This window comes from Lonchura striata, chromosome 4 (genome assembly GCF_046129695.1).
Source record: "Lonchura striata isolate bLonStr1 chromosome 4, bLonStr1.mat, whole genome shotgun sequence".
NCBI classification, from domain to species: Eukaryota; Metazoa; Chordata; class Aves; order Passeriformes; family Estrildidae; genus Lonchura; species Lonchura striata.
In genome coordinates this window covers 57,918,977-57,940,163 of record NC_134606.1, presented here as the reverse complement: position 1 = coordinate 57,940,163, position 21,187 = coordinate 57,918,977, and positions in this window count along the sequence as shown.

The window sequence follows — 21,187 nt, the reverse complement described above, 5'->3', positions numbered from 1 at the left end:
CGAGTTCTCTGCATCTCGAGCCTTAGGGGATGAGCACCAATTTCCCAGGAGGGGCTGCATCGGGACGAAGTCAAAACCCAGGAAAGTTGTCTCGGAACACATTCAATAAAGCATGCCAGCAGTGCATTGAAGAGGCAGGGAGCTTTAGCCACCGTCCTCTAGCAGTGCCAAGGCTGTGCACACAATGTTGTCTCCCTGCGGCAACGTTCTTCGCCCACGTACAAGCTACCGCTCTGTCCGGCTCCCGGAGCAGGAGAAGCGGCTGCTTCGCGCACACAACAGCGGAGCGGCAGCCGTACGCTCCGAAGGGCAGCTTCAGCCGAAAGACGCCGGCGACCGGCGCTTGGCTTCGGACAGCTCCGGAGAGCCGTAGTGTGCGTCTGCACTAGACTGCATGATAGCGAAAAGCTTTGGCAGTGTGTCTCGCAGGGAGAAAGCGTAGCAGCGCAGCGCACTTATGCCTCCCTTGTCCAGAAACACGGATTTGCTGCACACTCCAAGAACACTGCTCTTTCCAGGGTAATATGTAAGCTGCTGTCTGACGCCTGTTCTCTTCTACCCACTCTTGCCCAGCTCGTTGTTGTAGCGTGCACATGCCGTCCTGGCATTCAGTGCACAGTGAAAGCAATCGCAAAAGTCCAGCAGCTGCTGACTCCCAAACACAAGGCGCTGGCTATGTTCTTGCTTCTCGACAACTCAACGCAGCCCTTCATTTCTGCAGTTGCCATCGAGGTCTCTGCATTTCGGAGCCTCAGAGGAGGAGCAGGAGTTTCCCAGGAGGGGCTGCATCAGGACGAATTCAAAACTCAGGAAAATTGTCCTGGAACACCTTCAATAAAGCATGTTAGAATGGAATTGAAGAGGCAGGCGAGCGGCCACCACGGTCCTCTAGCAGTCCTTAGGGTGCGGGCAGAAGCCCGGTGCTCTGCGGCTTCGTTCTTCTCCCTCGTACAAGCTACCGCTCTGTCCGGCTCCCGGAGCAGGTGAAGCGGCTGCTTCGCGCACACAACAGCGGAGCGGCAGCCGTACGCTCCGAAGCGCAGCTTCAGCCGGAAGACGCCGGCGACCGGCGCTTGGCTTCGGACAGCTCCGGAGAGCCGTAGTGTGCGTCTGCACTAGACTGCATCATAGCGAAAAGCTTTGGCAGTGTGTCTCGCAGGGAGATAGCTTAGGAGCGCAGCGCACTTATGCCTCCCTTGTCCAGAAACACGGATTTGCTGCATACTCCAAAAACACTGCCCTTTCCAGGGCAAGATGCCAGATGCTCTCTGATGCCCGTGCTCCCTCCCTGCTCTTGCCCAGCTCGTTGTTTTAACGTGCACATGCTTTCCTAGCATTCAGTGCACAGTGAAAGCAATCGCAAAAGTCCAGCAGCTGCTGACTCCCAAACACAAGGCGCTTGTCTACGTTCTTTCTTCTCGACACTTCAACAGAGTCCTTCATTTCTTCAGTTGCCATCGAGGTCTCTGCCTGTCGGAGCCTCAGAGGAGGAGCACGAGTTTCCCAGGAGGGGCTGCATCAGGACGAAGTCAAACCCAGAAAAGTTGTCTCGGAACACATTCAATAAAGCATGCCAGCAGTGCATTGAAGAGGCAGGGAGCTTTAGCCACCGTCCTCTAGCAGTGCCAAGGCTGTGCACACAATGTCGTCTCCCTGCGGCAACGTTCTTCGCCCACGTACAAGCTACCGCTCTGTCCGGCTCGCGGAGCAGGAGAAGCGACTGCTTCGCGCACACAACAGCGGAGCGGCAGCCGTACGCTCCGAAGGGCAGCTTCAGCCGAAAGACGCCGGCGACCGGCGCTTGGCTTCGGACAGCTCCGGAGAGCCGTAGTGTGCGTCTGCACTAGACTGCATGATAGCGAAAAGCTTTGGCAGTGTGTCTCGCAGGGAGATAGCTTAGGAGCGCAGCGCACTTATGCCTCCCTTGTCCAGAAACACGGATTTGCTGCACACTCCAAAAACACTGCCCTTTCCAGGGCAAGATGCCAGATGCTCTCTGATGCCCGTGCTCCCTCCCTGCTCTTGCCCAGCTCGTTGTTTTAACGTGCACATGCCTTCCTAGCATTTAGTGCACAGTGAAAGCAATCGTAAAAGTCCAGCAGCTGCTGACTCCCAAACACAAGGCGCTGGCTATGTTCTTGCTTCTCGATAACTCAACGCAGCCCTTCATTTCTGCAGTTGCCATCGAGGTCTCTGCCTGTCGGAGCCTCAGAGGAGGAGCACGAGTTTCCCAAGAGGGGCTGCATCAGGACGAAGTCAAAACTCAGGAAAGTTGTCTCGGAACACCTTCAATAAAGCATGCTAGAATGGACTTGAAGAGGCAGGCGAGCGGCCACCACGGTCCACTAGCAGTCCTTAGGGTGCGCGTAGAAGCCCGGTGCTCTGCGGCAACGTTCTTCGCTCTCGTACAAGCTACCGCTCTGTCCGGCTCCCGGAGCAGGAGAAGCGGCTGCTTCGCGCACACAACAGCGGAGCGGCAGCCGTACGCTCCGAAGGGCAGCTTCAGCCGAAAGACGCCGGCGACCGGCGCTTCGGTTCGGACAGCTCCGGAGAGCCGTAGTGTGCGTCTGCACTAGACTGCATCATAGCGAAAAGCTTTGGCAGTGTGTCTCGCAGGGAGAAAGCGTAGCAGCGCAGCGCACTTATGCCTCCCTTGTCCAGAAACACGGATTTGCTGCACACTCCAAAAACACTGCTCTTTCCAGGGTAATATGTAAGCTGCTGTCTGACGCCTGTTCTCTTCTGCCCACTCTTGCCCAGCTCGTTGTTGTAGCGTGCACATGCCGTCCTGGCATTCAGTGCACAGTGAAAGCAATCGCAAAAGTCCAGCAGCTGCTGACTCCCAAACACAAGGCGCTGGCTATGTTCTTGCTTCTCGACAACTCAACGCAGCCCTTCATTTCTTCAGTTGCCATCGAGTTCTCTGCATCTCGAGCCTTCGGGGATGAGCACAAATTTCCCAAGAGGGGCTTCATCAGGACGAAGTCAAAACTCAGGAAAAGTTGTCTCGGAACACATTCAATAAGGTATGCCAGCAGTGCGTTGAAGAGGCAGGGAGCTTTAGGCACCGTCCTCTAGCAGTGCCAAGGCTGTGCACACAATGTCGTCTCCCTGCGGCAACGTTCTTCGCCCTCGTACAAGCTACCGCTCTGTCCGGCTCCCGGAGCAGGAGAAGCGGCTGCTTCGCGCACACAACAGCGGAGCGGCAGCCGTACGCTCCGAAGCGCAGCTTCAGCCGGAAGACGCCGGCGACCGGCGCTTGGCTTCGGACAGCTCCGGAGAGCCGTAGTGTGCGTCTGCACAAGACTGCATGATAGCGAAAAGCTTTGGCAGTGTGTCTCGCAGGGAGATAGCTTAGGAGCGCAGCGCACTTATACCTCCCTTGTCCAGAAACACGATTTTACTGCACACTCCAAAAACACGGCTCTTTCCATGGTACTATGTAGGCTGCTGTCTGATGGCCGTGCTCCCTCCCTGCTCTTGCCCAGCTCGTTGTTGCAGCGTGCACATGCTTTCCTAGTATTCAGTGCACAGTGAAAGCAATCGCAAAAGTCCAGCAGCGGCTGACTCCCAAACACAAGGCGCTTGTCTACGTTGTTGTTTCTAGACACTTCAACGGAGTCCTTCATTTCTGCAGCTGCCATCGAGTTCTCTGCATCTCGAGCCTTAGGGGATGAGCACCAATTTCCCAGGAGGGGCTGCATCGGGACGAAGTCAAAACCCAGGAAAGTTGTCTCGGAACACCTTCAATAAAGCATGCCAGCAGTGCATTGAAGAGGCAGGGAGCTTTAGCCACCGTCCTCTAGCAGTGCCAAGGCTGTGCACACAATGTTGTCTCCCTGCGGCAACGTTCTTCGCCCTCGTACAAGCTACCGCTCTGTCCGGCTCCCGGAGCAGGAGAAGCGGCTGCTTCGCGCACACAACAGCGGAGCGGCAGCCGTACGCTCCGAAGGGCAGCTTCAGCCGAAAGACGCCGGCGACCGGCGCTTGGCTTCGGACAGCTCCGGAGAGCCGTAGTGTGCGTCTGCACTAGACTGCATGATAGCGAAAAGCTTTGGCAGTGTGTCTCGCAGGGAGAAAGCGTAGCAGCGCAGCGCACTTATGCCTCCCTTGTCCAGAAACACGGATTTGCTGCACACTCCAAGAACACTGCTCTTTCCAGGGTAATATGTAAGCTGCTGTCTGACGCCTGTTCTCTTCTACCCACTCTTGCCCAGCTCGTTGTTGTAGCGTGCACATGCCGTCCTGGCATTCAGTGCACAGTGAAAGCAATCGCAAAAGTCCAGCAGCTGCTGACTCCCAAACACAAGGCGCTGGCTATGTTCTTGCTTCTCGACAACTCAACGCAGCCCTTCATTTCTGCAGTTGCCATCGAGGTCTCTGCATTTCGGAGCCTCAGAGGAGGAGCAGGAGTTTCCCAGGAGGGGCTGCATCAGGACGAATTCAAAACTCAGGAAAATTGTCCTGGAACACCTTCAATAAAGCATGTTAGAATGGAATTGAAGAGGCAGGCGAGCGGCCACCACGGTCCTCTAGCAGTCCTTAGGGTGCGGGCAGAAGCCCGGTGCTCTGCGGCTTCGTTCTTCTCCCTCGTACAAGCTACCGCTCTGTCCGGCTCCCGGAGCAGGTGAAGCGGCTGCTTCGCGCACACAACAGCGGAGCGGCAGCCGTACGCTCCGAAGCGCAGCTTCAGCCGGAAGACGCCGGCGACCGGCGCTTGGCTTCGGACAGCTCCGGAGAGCCGTAGTGTGCGTCTGCACTAGACTGCATGATAGCGAAAAGCTTTGGCAGTGTGTCTCGCAGGGAGATAGCTTAGGAGCGCAGCGCACTTATGCCTCCCTTGTCCAGAAACACGGATTTGCTGCATACTCCAAAAACACTGCCCTTTCCAGGGCAAGATGCCAGATGCTCTCTGATGCCCGTGCTCCCTCCCTGCTCTTGCCCAGCTCGTTGTTTTAACGTGCACATGCTTTCCTAGCATTCAGTGCACAGTGAAAGCAATCGCAAAAGTCCAGCAGCTGCTGACTCCCAAACACAAGGCGCTTGTCTACGTTCTTTCTTCTCGACACTTCAACAGAGTCCTTCATTTCTTCAGTTGCCATCGAGGTCTCTGCCTGTCGGAGCCTCAGAGGAGGAGCACGAGTTTCCCAGGAGGGGCTGCATCAGGACGAAGTCAAACCCAGAAAAGTTGTCTCGGAACACATTCAATAAAGTATGCCAGCAGTGCATTGAAGAGGCAGGGAGCTTTAGCCACCGTCCTCTAGCAGTGCCAAGGCTGTGCACACAATGTCGTCTCCCTGCGGCAACGTTCTTCGCCCACGTACAAGCTACCGCTCTGTCCGGCTCGCGGAGCAGGAGAAGCGACTGCTTCGCGCACACAACAGCGGAGCGGCAGCCGTACGCTCCGAAGGGCAGCTTCAGCCGAAAGACGCCGGCGACCGGCGCTTGGCTTCGGACAGCTCCGGAGAGCCGTAGTGTGTGTCTGCACTAGACTGCATCATAGCGAAAAGCTTTGGCAGTGTGTCTCGCAGGGAGATAGCTTAGGAGCGCAGCGCACTTATGCCTCCCTTGTCCAGAAACACGGATTTGCTGCACACTCCAAAAACACTGCCCTTTCCAGGGCAAGATGCCAGATGCTCTCTGATGCCCGTGCTCCCTCCCTGCTCTTGCCCAGCTCGTTGTTTTAACGTGCACATGCCTTCCTAGCATTCAGTGCACAGTGAAAGCAATCGTAAAAGTCCAGCAGCTGCTGACTCCCAAACACAAGGCGCTGGCTATGTTCTTTCTTCTCGACACTTCAACGGAGTCCTTCATTTCTGCAGTTGCCATCGAGGTCTCTGCCTGTCGGAGCCTCAGAGGAGGAGCACGAGTTTCCCAAGAGGGGCTGCATCAGGACGAAGTCAAAACTCAGGAAAGTTGTCTCGGAACACCTTCAATAAAGCATGCTAGAATGGACTTGAAGAGGCAGGCGAGCGGCCACCACGGTCCACTAGCAGTCCTTAGGGTGCGCGTAGAAGCCCGGTGCTCTGCGGCAACGTTCTTCGCCCACGTACAAGCTACCGCTCTGTCCGGCTCCCGGAGCAGGAGAAGCGGCTGCTTCGCGCACACAACAGCCGTACGCTCCGAAGCGCAGCTTCAGCCGAAAGACGCCGGCCACCGGCGCTTGGCTTCGGACAGCTCCGGAGAGCCGTAGTGTGCGTCTGCACTAGACTGCATGATAGCGAAAAGCTTTGCCAGTGTGTCTCGCAGGGAGAAAGCTTAGGAGCGCAGCGCACTTATGCCTCCCTTGTCCAGAAACACGATTTTACTGCACACTCCAAAAACACTGCCCTTTCCAGGGCAATATTAAGCTGCTTTCTGACGGCCGTGATCTTTCGGCTACTCTTGCCCAGCTCGTTGTTGTAGCGTGCACATGCCGTCCTGGCATTCAGTGCACAGTGAAAGCAATCGCAAAAGTCCAGCAGCTGCTGACTCCCAAACACAAGGCGCTGGCTATGTTCTTGCTTCTCGACAACTCAACGCAGCCCTTCATTTCTGCAGTTGCCATCGAGTTCTCTGCATCTCGAGCCTTCGGGGATGAGCACAAATTTCCCAAGAGGGGCTTCATCAGGACGAAGTCAAAACTCAGGAAAAGTTGTCTCGGAACACATTCAATAAAGTATGCCAGTAGTGCGTTGAAGAGGCAGGGAGCTTTAGGCACCGTCCTCTAGCAGTGCCAAGGCTGTGCACACAATGTCGTCTCCCTGCGGCAACGTTCTTCGGCCTCGTACAAGCTACCGCTCTGTCCGGCTCCCGGAGCAGGAGAAGCGGCTGCTTCGCGCACACAACAGCGGAGCGGCAGCCGTACGCTCCGAAGGGCAGCTTCAGCCGGAAGACGCCGGCGACCGGCGCTTGGCTTCGGACAGCTCCGGAGAGCCGTAGTGTGCGTCTGCACAAGACTGCATGATAGCGAAAAGCTTTGCCAGTGTGTCTCGCAGGGAGATAGCTTAGGAGCGCAGCGCACGTATACCTCCCTTGTCCAGAAACACGATTTTACTGCACACTCCAAAAACACTGCTCTTTCCATGGTACTATGTAGGCTGCTGTCTGATGCCCGTGCTCCCTCCCTGCTCTTGCCCAGCTCGTTGTTGCAGCGTGCACATGCTTTCCTAGTATTCAGTGCACAGTGAAAGCAATCGCAAAAGTCCAGCAGCGGCTGACTCCCAAACACAAGGCGCTTGTCTACGTTGTTGTTTCTAGACACTTCAACGGAGTCCTTCATTTCTGCAGCTGCCATCGAGTTCTCTGCATCTCGAGCCTTAGGGGATGAGCACCAATTTCCCAGGAGGGGCTGCATCGGGACGAAGTCAAAACCCAGGAAAGTTGTCTCGGAACACATTCAATAAAGCATGCCAGCAGTGCATTGAAGAGGCAGGGAGCTTTAGCCACCGTCCTCTAGCAGTGCCAAGGCTGTGCACACAATGTTGTCTCCCTGCGGCAACGTTCTTCGCCCACGTACAAGCTACCGCTCTGTCCGGCTCCCGGAGCAGGAGAAGCGGCTGCTTCGCGCACACAACAGCGGAGCGGCAGCCGTACGCTCCGAAGGGCAGCTTCAGCCGAAAGACGCCGGCGACCGGCGCTTGGCTTCGGACAGCTCCGGAGAGCCGTAGTGTGCGTCTGCACTAGACTGCATGATAGCGAAAAGCTTTGGCAGTGTGTCTCGCAGGGAGAAAGCGTAGCAGCGCAGCGCACTTATGCCTCCCTTGTCCAGAAACACGGATTTGCTGCACACTCCAAGAACACTGCTCTTTCCAGGGTAATATGTAAGCTGCTGTCTGACGCCTGTTCTCTTCTACCCACTCTTGCCCAGCTCGTTGTTGTAGCGTGCACATGCCGTCCTGGCATTCAGTGCACAGTGAAAGCAATCGCAAAAGTCCAGCAGCTGCTGACTCCCAAACACAAGGCGCTGGCTATGTTCTTGCTTCTCGACAACTCAACGCAGCCCTTCATTTCTGCAGTTGCCATCGAGGTCTCTGCATTTCGGAGCCTCAGAGGAGGAGCAGGAGTTTCCCAGGAGGGGCTGCATCAGGACGAATTCAAAACTCAGGAAAATTGTCCTGGAACACCTTCAATAAAGCATGTTAGAATGGAATTGAAGAGGCAGGCGAGCGGCCACCACGGTCCTCTAGCAGTCCTTAGGGTGCGGGCAGAAGCCCGGTGCTCTGCGGCTTCGTTCTTCTCCCTCGTACAAGCTACCGCTCTGTCCGGCTCCCGGAGCAGGTGAAGCGGCTGCTTCGCGCACACAACAGCGGAGCGGCAGCCGTACGCTCCGAAGCGCAGCTTCAGCCGGAAGACGCCGGCGACCGGCGCTTGGCTTCGGACAGCTCCGGAGAGCCGTAGTGTGCGTCTGCACTAGACTGCATCATAGCGAAAAGCTTTGGCAGTGTGTCTCGCAGGGAGATAGCTTAGGAGCGCAGCGCACTTATGCCTCCCTTGTCCAGAAACACGGATTTGCTGCATACTCCAAAAACACTGCCCTTTCCAGGGCAAGATGCCAGATGCTCTCTGATGCCCGTGCTCCCTCCCTGCTCTTGCCCAGCTCGTTGTTTTAACGTGCACATGCTTTCCTAGCATTCAGTGCACAGTGAAAGCAATCGCAAAAGTCCAGCAGCTGCTGACTCCCAAACACAAGGCGCTTGTCTACGTTCTTTCTTCTCGACACTTCAACAGAGTCCTTCATTTCTTCAGTTGCCATCGAGGTCTCTGCCTGTCGGAGCCTCAGAGGAGGAGCACGAGTTTCCCAGGAGGGGCTGCATCAGGACGAAGTCAAACCCAGAAAAGTTGTCTCGGAACACATTCAATAAAGTATGCCAGCAGTGCATTGAAGAGGCAGGGAGCTTTAGCCACCGTCCTCTAGCAGTGCCAAGGCTGTGCACACAATGTCGTCTCCCTGCGGCAACGTTCTTCGCCCACGTACAAGCTACCGCTCTGTCCGGCTCGCGGAGCAGGAGAAGCGACTGCTTCGCGCACACAACAGCGGAGCGGCAGCCGTACGCTCCGAAGGGCAGCTTCAGCCGAAAGACGCCGGCGACCGGCGCTTGGCTTCGGACAGCTCCGGAGAGCCGTAGTGTGCGTCTGCACTAGACTGCATGATAGCGAAAAGCTTTGGCAGTGTGTCTCGCAGGGAGATAGCTTAGGAGCGCAGCGCACTTATGCCTCCCTTGTCCAGAAACACGGATTTGCTGCACACTCCAAAAACACTGCCCTTTCCAGGGCAAGATGCCAGATGCTCTCTGATGCCCGTGCTCCCTCCCTGCTCTTGCCCAGCTCGTTGTTTTAACGTGCACATGCCTTCCTAGCATTCAGTGCACAGTGAAAGCAATCGTAAAAGTCCAGCAGCTGCTGACTCCCAAACACAAGGCGCTGGCTATGTTCTTGCTTCTCGATAACTCAACGCAGCCCTTCATTTCTGCAGTTGCCATCGAGGTCTCTGCCTGTCGGAGCCTCAGAGGAGGAGCACGAGTTTCCCAAGAGGGGCTGCATCAGGACGAAGTCAAAACTCAGGAAAGTTGTCTCGGAACACCTTCAATAAAGCATGCTAGAATGGACTTGAAGAGGCAGGCGAGCGGCCACCACGGTCCACTAGCAGTCCTTAGGGTGCGCGTAGAAGCCCGGTGCTCTGCGGCAACGTTCTTCGCTCTCGTACAAGCTACCGCTCTGTCCGGCTCCCGGAGCAGGAGAAGCGGCTGCTTCGCGCACACAACAGCGGAGCGGCAGCCGTACGCTCCGAAGGGCAGCTTCAGCCGAAAGACGCCGGCGACCGGCGCTTCGGTTCGGACAGCTCCGGAGAGCCGTAGTGTGCGTCTGCACTAGACTGCATCATAGCGAAAAGCTTTGGCAGTGTGTCTCGCAGGGAGAAAGCGTAGCAGCGCAGCGCACTTATGCCTCCCTTGTCCAGAAACACGGATTTGCTGCACACTCCAAAAACACTGCTCTTTCCAGGGTAATATGTAAGCTGCTGTCTGACGCCTGTTCTCTTCTGCCCACTCTTGCCCAGCTCGTTGTTGTAGCGTGCACATGCCGTCCTGGCATTCAGTGCACAGTGAAAGCAATCGCAAAAGTCCAGCAGCTGCTGACTCCCAAACACAAGGCGCTGGCTATGTTCTTGCTTCTCGACAACTCAACGCAGCCCTTCATTTCTTCAGTTGCCATCGAGTTCTCTGCATCTCGAGCCTTCGGGGATGAGCACAAATTTCCCAAGAGGGGCTTCATCAGGACGAAGTCAAAACTCAGGAAAAGTTGTCTCGGAACACATTCAATAAGGTATGCCAGCAGTGCGTTGAAGAGGCAGGGAGCTTTAGGCACCGTCCTCTAGCAGTGCCAAGGCTGTGCACACAATGTCGTCTCCCTGCGGCAACGTTCTTCGCCCTCGTACAAGCTACCGCTCTGTCCGGCTCCCGGAGCAGGAGAAGCGGCTGCTTCGCGCACACAACAGCGGAGCGGCAGCCGTACGCTCCGAAGCGCAGCTTCAGCCGGAAGACGCCGGCGACCGGCGCTTGGCTTCGGACAGCTCCGGAGAGCCGTAGTGTGCGTCTGCACAAGACTGCATGATAGCGAAAAGCTTTGCCAGTGTGTCTCGCAGGGAGATAGCTTAGGAGCGCAGCGCACGTATACCTCCCTTGTCCAGAAACACGATTTTACTGCACACTCCAAAAACACTGCTCTTTCCATGGTACTATGTAGGCTGCTGTCTGATGCCCGTGCTCCCTCCCTGCTCTTGCCCAGCTCGTTGTTGCAGCGTGCACATGCTTTCCTAGTATTCAGTGCACAGTGAAAGCAATCGCAAAAGTCCAGCAGCGGCTGACTCCCAAACACAAGGCGCTTGTCTACGTTGTTGTTTCTAGACACTTCAACGGAGTCCTTCATTTCTGCAGCTGCCATCGAGTTCTCTGCATCTCGAGCCTTAGGGGATGAGCACCAATTTCCCAGGAGGGGCTGCATCGGGACGAAGTCAAAACCCAGGAAAGTTGTCTCGGAACACCTTCAATAAAGCATGCCAGCAGTGCATTGAAGAGGCAGGGAGCTTTAGGCACCGTCCTCTAGCAGTGCCAAGGCTGTGCACACAATGTTGTCTCCCTGCGGCAACGTTCTTCGCCCTCGTACAAGCTACCGCTCTGTCCGGCTCCCGGAGCAGGAGAAGCGGCTGCTTCGCGCACACAACAGCGGAGCGGCAGCCGTACGCTCCGAAGGGCAGCTTCAGCCGAAAGACGCCGGCCACCGGCGCTTGGCTTCGGACAGCTCCGGAGAGCCGTAGTGTGCGTCTGCACTAGACTGCATGATAGCGAAAAGCTTTGGCAGTGTGTCTCGCAGGGAGAAAGCGTAGCAGCGCAGCGCACTTATGTCTCCCTTGTCCAGAAACACGGATTTGCTGCATACTCCAAGAACACTGCTCTTTCCAGGGTAATATGTAAGCTGCTGTCTGACGCCTGTTCTCTTCTACCCACTCTTGCCCAGCTCGTTGTTGTAGCGTGCACATGCCGTCCTGGCATTCAGTGCACAGTGAAAGCAATCGCAAAAGTCCAGCAGCTGCTGACTCCCAAACACAAGGCCCTGGCTATGTTCTTGCTTCTCGATAACTCAACGCAGCCCTTCATTTCTGCAGTTGCCATCGAGGTCTCTGCATTTCGGAGCCTCAGAGGAGGAGCAGGAGTTTCCCAGGAGGGGCTGCATCAGGACGAATTCAAAACTCAGGAAAATTGTCCTGGAACACCTTCAATAAAGCATGTTAGAATGGAATTGAAGAGGCAGGCGAGCGGCCACCACGGTCCTCTAGCAGTCCTTAGGGTGCGCGTAGAAGCCCGGTGCTCTGCGGCTTCGTTCTTCTCCCTCGTACAAGCTACCGCTCTGTCCGGCTCCCGGAGCAGGTGAAGCGGCTGCTTCGCGCACACAACAGCGGAGCGGCAGCAGTACGCTCCGAAGCGCAGCTTCAGCCGGAAGACGCCGGCGACCGGCGCTTGGCTTCGGACAGCTCCGGAGAGCCGTAGTGTGCGTCTGCACTAGACTGCATCATAGCGAAAAGCTTTGGCAGTGTGTCTCGCAGGGAGATAGCTTAGGAGCGCAGCGCACTTATGCCTCCCTTGTCCAGAAACACGGATTTGCTGCATACTCCAAAAACACTGCCCTTTCCAGGGCAAGATGCCAGATGCTCTCTGATGCCCGTGCTCCCTCCCTGCTCTTGCCCAGCTCGTTGTTTTAACGTGCACATGCTTTCCTAGCATTCAGTGCACAGTGAAAGCAATCGCAAAAGTCCAGCAGCTGCTGACTCCCAAACACAAGGCGCTTGTCTACGTTCTTTCTTCTCGACACTTCAACGGAGTCCTTCATTTCTTCAGTTGCCATCGAGGTCTCTGCCTGTCGGAGCCTCAGAGGAGGAGCACGAGTTTCCCAGGAGGGGCTGCATCAGGACGAAGTCAAACCCAGAAAAGTTGTCTCGGAACACATTCAATAAAGTATGCCAGCAGTGCATTGAAGAGGCAGGGAGCTTTAGCCACCGTCCTCTAGCAGTGCCAAGGCTGTGCACACAATGTCGTCTCCCTGCGGCAACGTTCTTCGCCCACGTACAAGCTACCGCTCTGTCCGGCTCCCGGAGCAGGAGAAGCGACTGCTTCGCGCACACAACAGCGGAGCGGCAGCCGTACGCTCCGAAGGGCAGCTTCAGCCGAAAGACGCCGGCGACCGGCGCTTGGCTTCGGACAGCTCCGGAGAGCCGTAGTGTGCGTCTGCACTAGACTGCATGATAGCGAAAAGCTTTGGCAGTGTGTCTCGCAGGGAGATAGCTTAGGAGCGCAGCGCACTTATGCCTCCCTTGTCCAGAAACACGGATTTGCTGCACACTCCAAAAACACTGCCCTTTCCAGGGCAAGATGCCAGATGCTCTCTGATGGCCGTGCTCCCTCCCTGCTCTTGCCCAGCTCGTTGTTTTAACGTGCACATGCCTTCCTAGCATTCAGTGCACAGTGAAAGCAATCGTAAAAGTCCAGCAGCTGCTGACTCCCAAACACAAGGCGCTGGCTATGTTCTTGCTTCTCGACAACTCAACGCAGCCCTTCATTTCTGCAGTTGCCATCGAGGTCTCTGCCTGTCGGAGCCTCAGAGGAGGAGCACGAGTTTCCCAAGAGGGGCTGCATCAGGACGAAGTTAAAACTCAGGAAAGTTGTCTCGGAACACCTTCAATAAAGCATGCTAGAATGGACTTGAAGAGGCAGGCGAGCGGCCACCACGTTTCTCTAGCAGTCCTTAGGGTGCGCGTAGAAGCCCGGTGCTCTGCGGCAACGTTCTTCGCTCTCGTACAAGCTACCGCTCTGTCCGGCTCCCGGAGCAGGAGAAGTGGCTGCTTCGCGCACACAACAGCCGTACGCTCCGAAGCGCTGCTTCAGCCGAAAGACGCCGGCCACCGGCGCTTGGCTTCGGACAGCTCCGGAGAGCCGTAGTGTGCGTCTGCACTAGACTGCATGATAACGAAAAGCTTTGGCAGTGTGTCTCGCAGGGAGATAGCTTAGGAGCGCAGCGCACTTATGCCTCCCTTGTCCAGAAACACGATTTTACTGCACACTCCAAAAACACTGCCCTTTCCAGGGCAATATTAAGCTGCTTTCTGACGGCCGTGATCTTTCGGCTACTCTTGCCCAGCTCGTTGTTGTAGCGTGCACATGCCGTCCTGGCATTCAGTGCACAGTGAAAGCAATCGCAAAAGTCCAGCAGCTGCTGACTCCCAAACACAAGGCGCTGGCTATGTTCTTGCTTCTCGATAACTCAACGCAGCCCTTCATTTCTGCAGTTGCCATCGAGGTCTCTGCATGTCGGAGACTCAGAGGACGAGCACGAGTTTCCCAAGAGGGGCTGCATCAGGACGAAGTCAAAACTCAGGAAAGTTGTCTCGGAACACCTTCAATAAAGCATGTTAGAATGGAATTGAAGAGGCAGGCGAGCGGCCACCACGGTCCACTAGCAGTCCTTAGGGTGCGCGTAGAAGCCCGGTGCTCTGCGGCAACGTTCTTCGCTCTCGTACAAGCTACCGCTCTGTCCGGCTCCCGGAGCAGGAGAAGCGGCTGCTTCGCGCACACAACAGCGGAGCGGCAGCCGTACGCTCCGAAGGGCAGCTTCAGCCGAAAGACGCCGGCGACCGGCGCTTGGCTTCGGACAGCTCCGGAGAGCCGTAGTGTGCGTCTGCACTAGACTGCATGATAGCGAAAAGCTTTGGCAGTGTGTCTCGCAGGGAGAAAGCGTAGCAGCGCAGCGCACTTATGCCTCCCTTGTCCAGAAACACGGATTTGCTGCACACTCCAAAAACACTGCTCTTTCCAGGGTAATATGTAAGCTGCTGTCTGACGCCTGTTCTCTTCTGCCCACTCTTGCCCAGCTCGTTGTTGTAGCGTGCACATGCCGTCCTGGCATTCAGTGCACAGTGAAAGCAATCGCAAAAGTCCAGCAGCTGCTGACTCCCAAACACAAGGCGCTGGCTATGTTCTTGCTTCTCGACAACTCAACGCAGCCCTTCATTTCTTCAGTTGCCATCGAGTTCTCTGCATCTCGAGCCTTCGGGGATGAGCACAAATTTCCCAAGAGGGGCTTCATCAGGACGAAGTCAAAACTCAGGAAAAGTTGTCTCGGAACACATTCAATAAAGTATGCCAGCAGTGCGTTGAAGAGGCAGGGAGCTTTAGGCACCGTCCTCTAGCAGTGCCAAGGCTGTGCACACAATGTCGTCTCCCTGCGGCAACGTTCTTCGCCCTCGTACAAGCTACCGCTCTGTCCGGCTCCCGGAGCAGGAGAAGCGGCTGCTTCGCGCACACAACAGCGGAGCGGCAGCCGTACGCTCCGAAGCGCAGCTTCAGCCGGAAGACGCCGGCGACCGGCGCTTGGCTTCGGACAGCTCCGGAGAGCCGTAGTGTGCGTCTGCACAAGACTGCATGATAGCGAAAAGCTTTGCCAGTGTGTCTCGCAGGGAGATAGCTTAGGAGCGCAGCGCACGTATACCTCCCTTGTCCAGAAACACGATTTTACTGCACACTCCAAAAACACTGCTCTTTCCATGGTACTATGTAGGCTGCTGTCTGATGCCCGTGCTCCCTCCCTGCTCTTGCCCAGCTCGTTGTTGCAGCGTGCACATGCTTTCCTAGTATTCAGTGCACAGTGAAAGCAATCGCAAAAGTCCAGCAGCGGCTGACTCCCAAACACAAGGCGCTTGTCTACGTTGTTGTTTCTAGACACTTCAACGGAGTCCTTCATTTCTGCAGTTGCCATCGAGGTCTCTGCATTTCGGAGCCTCAGAGGACGAGCAGGAGTTTCCCAGGAGGGGCTGCATCAGGACGAATTCAAAACTCAGGAAAATTGTCCTGGAACACCTTCAATAAAGCATGTTAGAATGGAATTGAAGAGGCAGGCGTGCGGCCACCACGGTCCACTAGAAGTCCTTAGGGTGCGCGCAGAAGCCCGGTGCTCTGCGGCAACGTTCTTCTCCCTCGTACAAGCTACCGCTCTGTCCGGCTCCCGGAGCAGGAGAAGCGGCTGCTTCGCGCACACAACAGCGGAGCGGCAGCCGTACGCTCCGAAGCGCAGCTTCAGCCGAAAGACGCCGGCGACCGGCGCTTGGCTTCGGACAGCTCCGGAGAGCCGTAGTGTGCGTCTGCACTAGACTGCATGATAGCGAAAAGCTTTGGCAGTGTGTCTCGCAGGGAGAAAGCGTAGCAGCGCAGCGCACTTATGCCTCCCTTGTCCAGAAACACGGATTTGCTGCATACTCCAAAAACACTGCCCTTTCCAGGGCAAGATGCCAGATGCTCTCTGATGCCCGTGCTCCCTCCCTGCTCTTGCCCAGCTCGTTGTTTTAACGTGCACATGCCTTCCTAGCATTCAGTGCACAGTGAAAGCAATCGCAAAAGTCCTGCAGCTGCTGACTCCCAAACACAAGGCGCTGGCTATGTTCTTGCTTCTCGACAACTCAACGCAGCCCTTCATTTCTTCAGTTGCCATCGAGGTCTCTGCCTGTCGGAGCCTCAGAGGAGGAGCAGGAGTTTCCCAAGAGGGGCTGCATCAGGACGAAGTTAAAACTCAGGAAAGTTGTCTCGGAACACCTTCAATAAAGCATGTTAGAATGGAATTGAAGAGGCAGGCGAGCGGCCACCACGGTCCACTAGCAGTCCTTAGGGTGCGCGCAGAAGCCCGGTGCTTTGCGGCTTCGTTCTTCGTCCTCGTACAAGCTACCGCTCTGTCCGGCTCCCGGAGCAGGTGAAGCGGCTGCTTCGCGCACACAACAGCGGAGCGGCAGCCGTACGCTCCGAAGCGCAGCTTCAGCCGGAAGACGCCGGCGACCGGCGCTTGGCTTCGTACAGCTCCGGAGAGCCGTAGTGTGCGTCTGCACTAGACTGCATCATAGCGAAAAGCTTTGGCAGTGTGTCTCGCAGGGAGATAGCTTAGGAGCGCAGCGCACTTATGCCTCCCTTGCCCAGAAACACGGATTTGCTGCACACTCCAAAAACACTGCTCTTTCCATGGTACTATGTAGGCTGCTGTCTGATGCCCGTGCTCCCTCCCTGCTCTTGCCCAGCTCGTTGTTGCAGCGTGCACATGCTTTCCTAGTATTCAGTGCACAGTGAAAGCAATCGCAAAAGTCCAGCAGCGGCTGACTCCCAAACACAAGGCGCTTGTCTACGTTGTTGTTTCTAGACACTTCAACGGAGTCCTTCATTTCTGCAGCTGCCATCGAGTTCTCTGCATCTCGAGCCTTAGGGGATGAGCACCAATTTCCCAGGAGGGGCTGCATCGGGACGAAGTCAAAACCCAGGAAAGTTGTCTCGGAACACATTCAATAAAGCATGCCAGCAGTGCATTGAAGAGGCAGGGAGCTTTAGGCACCGTCCTCTAGCAGTGCCAAGGCTGTGCACACAATGTCGTCTCCCTGCGGCAACGTTCTTCACCCTCGTACAAGCTACCGCTCTGTCCGGCTCCCGGAGCAGGAGAAGCGGCTGCTTTGCGCACACAACAGCGGAGCGGCAGCCGTACGCTCCGAAGGGCAGCTTCAGCCGAAAGACGCCGGCGACCGGCGCTTGGCTTCGGACAGCTCCGGAGAGCCGTAGTGTGCGTCTGCACTAGACTGCATGATAGCGAAAAGCTTTGGCAGTGTGTCTCGCAGGGAGAAAGCGTAGCAGCGCAGCGCACTTATGCCTCCCTTGTCCAGAAACACGGATTTGCTGCACACTCCAAGAACACTGCTCTTTCCAGGGTAATATGTAAGCTGCTGTCTGACGCCTGTTCTCTTCTGCCCACTCTTGCCCAGCTCGTTGTTGTAGCGTGCACATGCCGTCCTGGCATTCAGTGCACAGTGAAAGCAATCGCAAAAGTCCAGCAGCTGCTGACTCCCAAACACAAGGCGCTGGCTATGTTCTTGCTTCTCGACAACTCAACGCAGCCCTTCATTTCTGCAGTTGCCATCGAGGTCTCTGCATCTCGAGCCTTCGGGGATGAGCACCAATTTTCCAAGAGGGGCTTCATCAGGACGAAGTCAAAACCCAGAAAAGTTGTCTCGGAACACCTTCAATAAAGCATGCCAGCAGTGCATTGAAGAGGCAGGGAGCTTTAGGCACCGTCCTCTAGCAGTGCCAAGGCTGTGCACACAATGTCGTCTCCCTGCGGCAACGTTCTTCGGCCTCGTACAAGCTACCGCTCTGTCCGGCTCCCGGAGCAGGAGAAGCGGCTGCTTCGCGCACACAACAGCGGAGCGGCAGCCGTACGCTCCGAAGGGCAGCTTCAGCCGAAAGACGCCGGCCACCGGCGCTTGGCTTCGGACAGCTCCGGAGAGCCGTAGTGTGCGTCTGCACTAGACTGCATGATAGCGAAAAGCTTTGGCAGTGTGTCTCGCAGGGAGAAAGCGTAGCAGCGCAGCGCACTTATGCCTCCCTTGTCCAGAAACACGGATTTGCTGCATACTCCAAAAACACTGCCCTTTCCAGGGCAAGATGCCAGATGCTCTCTGATGCCCGTGCTCCCTCCCTGCTCTTGCCCAGCTCGTTGTTTTAACGTGCACATGCCTTCCTAGCATTCAGTGCACAGTGAAAGCAATCGCAAAAGTCCTGCAGCTGCTGACTCCCAAACACAAGGCGCTGGCTATGTTCTTGCTTCTCGACAACTCAACGCAGCCCTTCATTTCTGCAGTTGCCATCGAGGTCTCTGCCTGTCGGAGCCTCAGAGGAGGAGCAGGAGTTTCCCAAGAGGGGCTGCATCAGGACGAATTCAAAACTCAGGAAAGTTGTCTCGGAACACCTTCAATAAAGCATGTTAGAATGGAATTGAAGAGGCAGGCGAGCGGCCACCACGGTCCACTAGCAGTCCTTAGGGTGCGCGTAGAAGCCCGGTGCTCTGCGGCAACGTTCTTCGCTCTCGTACAAGCTACCGCTCTGTCCGGCTCCCGGAGCAGGAGAAGCGGCTGCTTCGCGCACACAACAGCGGAGCGGCAGCCGTACGCTCCGAAGCGCAGCTTCAGCCGGAAGACGCCGGCGACCGGCGCTTGGCTTCGGACAGCTCCGGAGAGCCGTAGTGTGCGTCTGCACAAGACTGCATGATAGCGAAAAGCTTTGGCAGTGTGTCTCGCAGGGAGATAGCTTAGGAGCGCAGCGCACTTATACCTCCCTTGTCCAGAAACACGATTTTACTGCACACTCCAAAAACACTGCTCTTTCCATGGTACTATGTAGGCTGCTGTCTGATGCCCGTGCTCCCTCCCTGCTCTTGCCCAGCTCGTTGTTGCAGCGTGCACATGCTTTCCTAGTATTCAGTGCACAGTGAAAGCAATCGCAAAAGTCCAGCAGCGGCTGACTCCCAAACACAAGGCGCTTGTCTACGTTGTTGTTTCTAGACACTTCAACGGAGTCCTTCATTTCTGCAGCTGCCATCGAGTTCTCTGCATCTCGAGCCTTAGGGGATGAGCACCAATTTCCCAGGAGGGGTAGCATCGGGACGAAGTCAAAACCCAGGAAAGTTGTCTCGGAACACCTTCAATAAAGCATGCCAGCAGTGCATTGAAGAGGCAGGGAGCTTTAGCCACCGTCCTCTAGCAGTGCCAAGGCTGTGCACACAATGTTGTCTCCCTGCGGCAACGTTCTTCGCCCTCGTACAAGCTACCGCTCTGTCCGGCTCCCGGAGCAGGAGAAGCGGCTGCTTCGCGCACACAACAGCGGAGCGGCAGCCGTACGCTCCGAAGGGCAGCTTCAGCCGAAAGACGCCGGCCACCGGCGCTTGGCTTCGGACAGCTCCGGAGAGCCGTAGTGTGCGTCTGCACTAGACTGCATGATAGCGAAAAGCTTTGGCAGTGTGTCTCGCAGGGAGAAAGCGTAGCAGCGCAGCGCACTTATGCCTCCCTTGTCCAGAAACACGGATTTGCTGCACACTCCAAGAACACTGCTCTTTCCATGGTAATATGTAAGCTGCTGTCTGACGCCTGTTCTCTTCTGCCCACTCTTGCCCAGCTCGTTGTTGTAGCGTGCACATGCCGTCCTGGCATTCAGTGCACAGTGAAAGCAATCGCAAAAGTCCAGCAGCTGCTGACTCCCAAACACAAGGCGCTGGCTATGTTCTTGCTTCTCGACAACTCAACGCAGCCCTTCATTTCTGCAGCTGCCATCGAGTTCTCTGCATCTCGAGCCTTCGGGGATGAGCACCAATTTCCCAAGCGGGGCTTCATCAGGACGAAGTCAAAACCCAGAAAAGTTGTCTCGGAACACCTTCAATAAAGCATGCCAGCAGTGCATTGAAAAGGCAGGGAGCTTTAGCCACCGTCCTCTAGCAGTCGTAAGGCTGTGCACACAAGGTCGTCTCCCTGCGGCAACGTTCTTTGCCCTCGTACAAGCTACCGCTCTGTCCGGCTCCCGGAGCAGGAGAAGCGGCTGCTTCGCGCACACAAGAGCGCAGCGGCAACCGTACGCTCCGAAGCGCAGCTACAGCCGAAAGACGCCGGCGACCGGCACTGGGCTTCGGACAGCTCCGGAGAGCCGTAGTGTGCGTCTGCACTAGACTGCATCAGAGCGAAAAACTTCTCCATTGTGGCTCGCAGGGAGAAAGCTCAAACTTCTGCCGCCCAGCCAGTCTTATGGGAGCCCTTCAAATTGATATCAGGAACCTGGACTGGTGATTTTTCCTTCCCAGGGGAAATGGCCAAGTATTGGCCAAGAGGCCCCTGGCCCTGGGCAGGAACCTGACTGTAAAGAATCCCTATACGAAGGATGGATCGCAGACCCAAGATGTCCCCTCCGCAAATTTCTGCTTCCCAGATAGACCCAAGGGTCCCCTACAAACTGACATCAGCAACCTGGACTGGTGAGTTTTCTTTCCCAGGGAAAATGGCCAAAGGATGTGCCCAGGGGCCCCTGGCCCTGGGCTGGGCCCTGACTGTAAAGAATCCATATATCGAAGGATGGATCACAGACCAAAGTTGTCCCCAACTAAAACTTGTGCTGCCCTGATAGACCCAAGGGAGCCCTACAAACTGACATCAGCAACCTGGACTGGTGAGTTTTCTTTCCCAGGGAAAATGGCCAAAGGATGTGCCCAGGGGCCCCCGGCCCTGGGCTGGGGCCTGAATGCAAAAAATCCTCATATTGAAGGATGGACCCCAGAGCTAAGTTATCCCCAAATAAAATATGTGTTGCCCTGATAGACCCAAGGGAGCCCTACAAACGGACATCAGGCACCCCGACTGGTGAGTTTTCTTTCCCAGGGAAAATGGCCAAAGCATGTGCCCAGGGGCCCTTGGACCTGGGCTGGAACCTGACTGCAAAGAATCCCTATATCGAAGGATGGATCACAGACCAAAGTCGTCCCCTCCTCAAATTTCTGCTTCCCAGATAGACCCAAGAAATCCCTACAAACTGACATCAGCAACCAGGACTGGTGAGTTTTCTTTCCCAGGGAAAATTGCCAAAGGATTTGCCCTGGGGCCCCTGGCACTGGGCTGGGGCTTGACTGCAAAGAATCCTTATATCAAAGTTTGGACCCCAAAGAGAAGTTGTCCCCTCCTCAAATTTCTGCTGCCCTGATAGACCCAAGGGAGCCCTACAAACTGACATCAGGAACCTGGACTGGTGAGTTTTCTTTCCCAGGGAAAATGGCCAAAGGATGTGCCCAGGGGCTCCTGGCCCTGGGCTGGGCCCAGACTTCA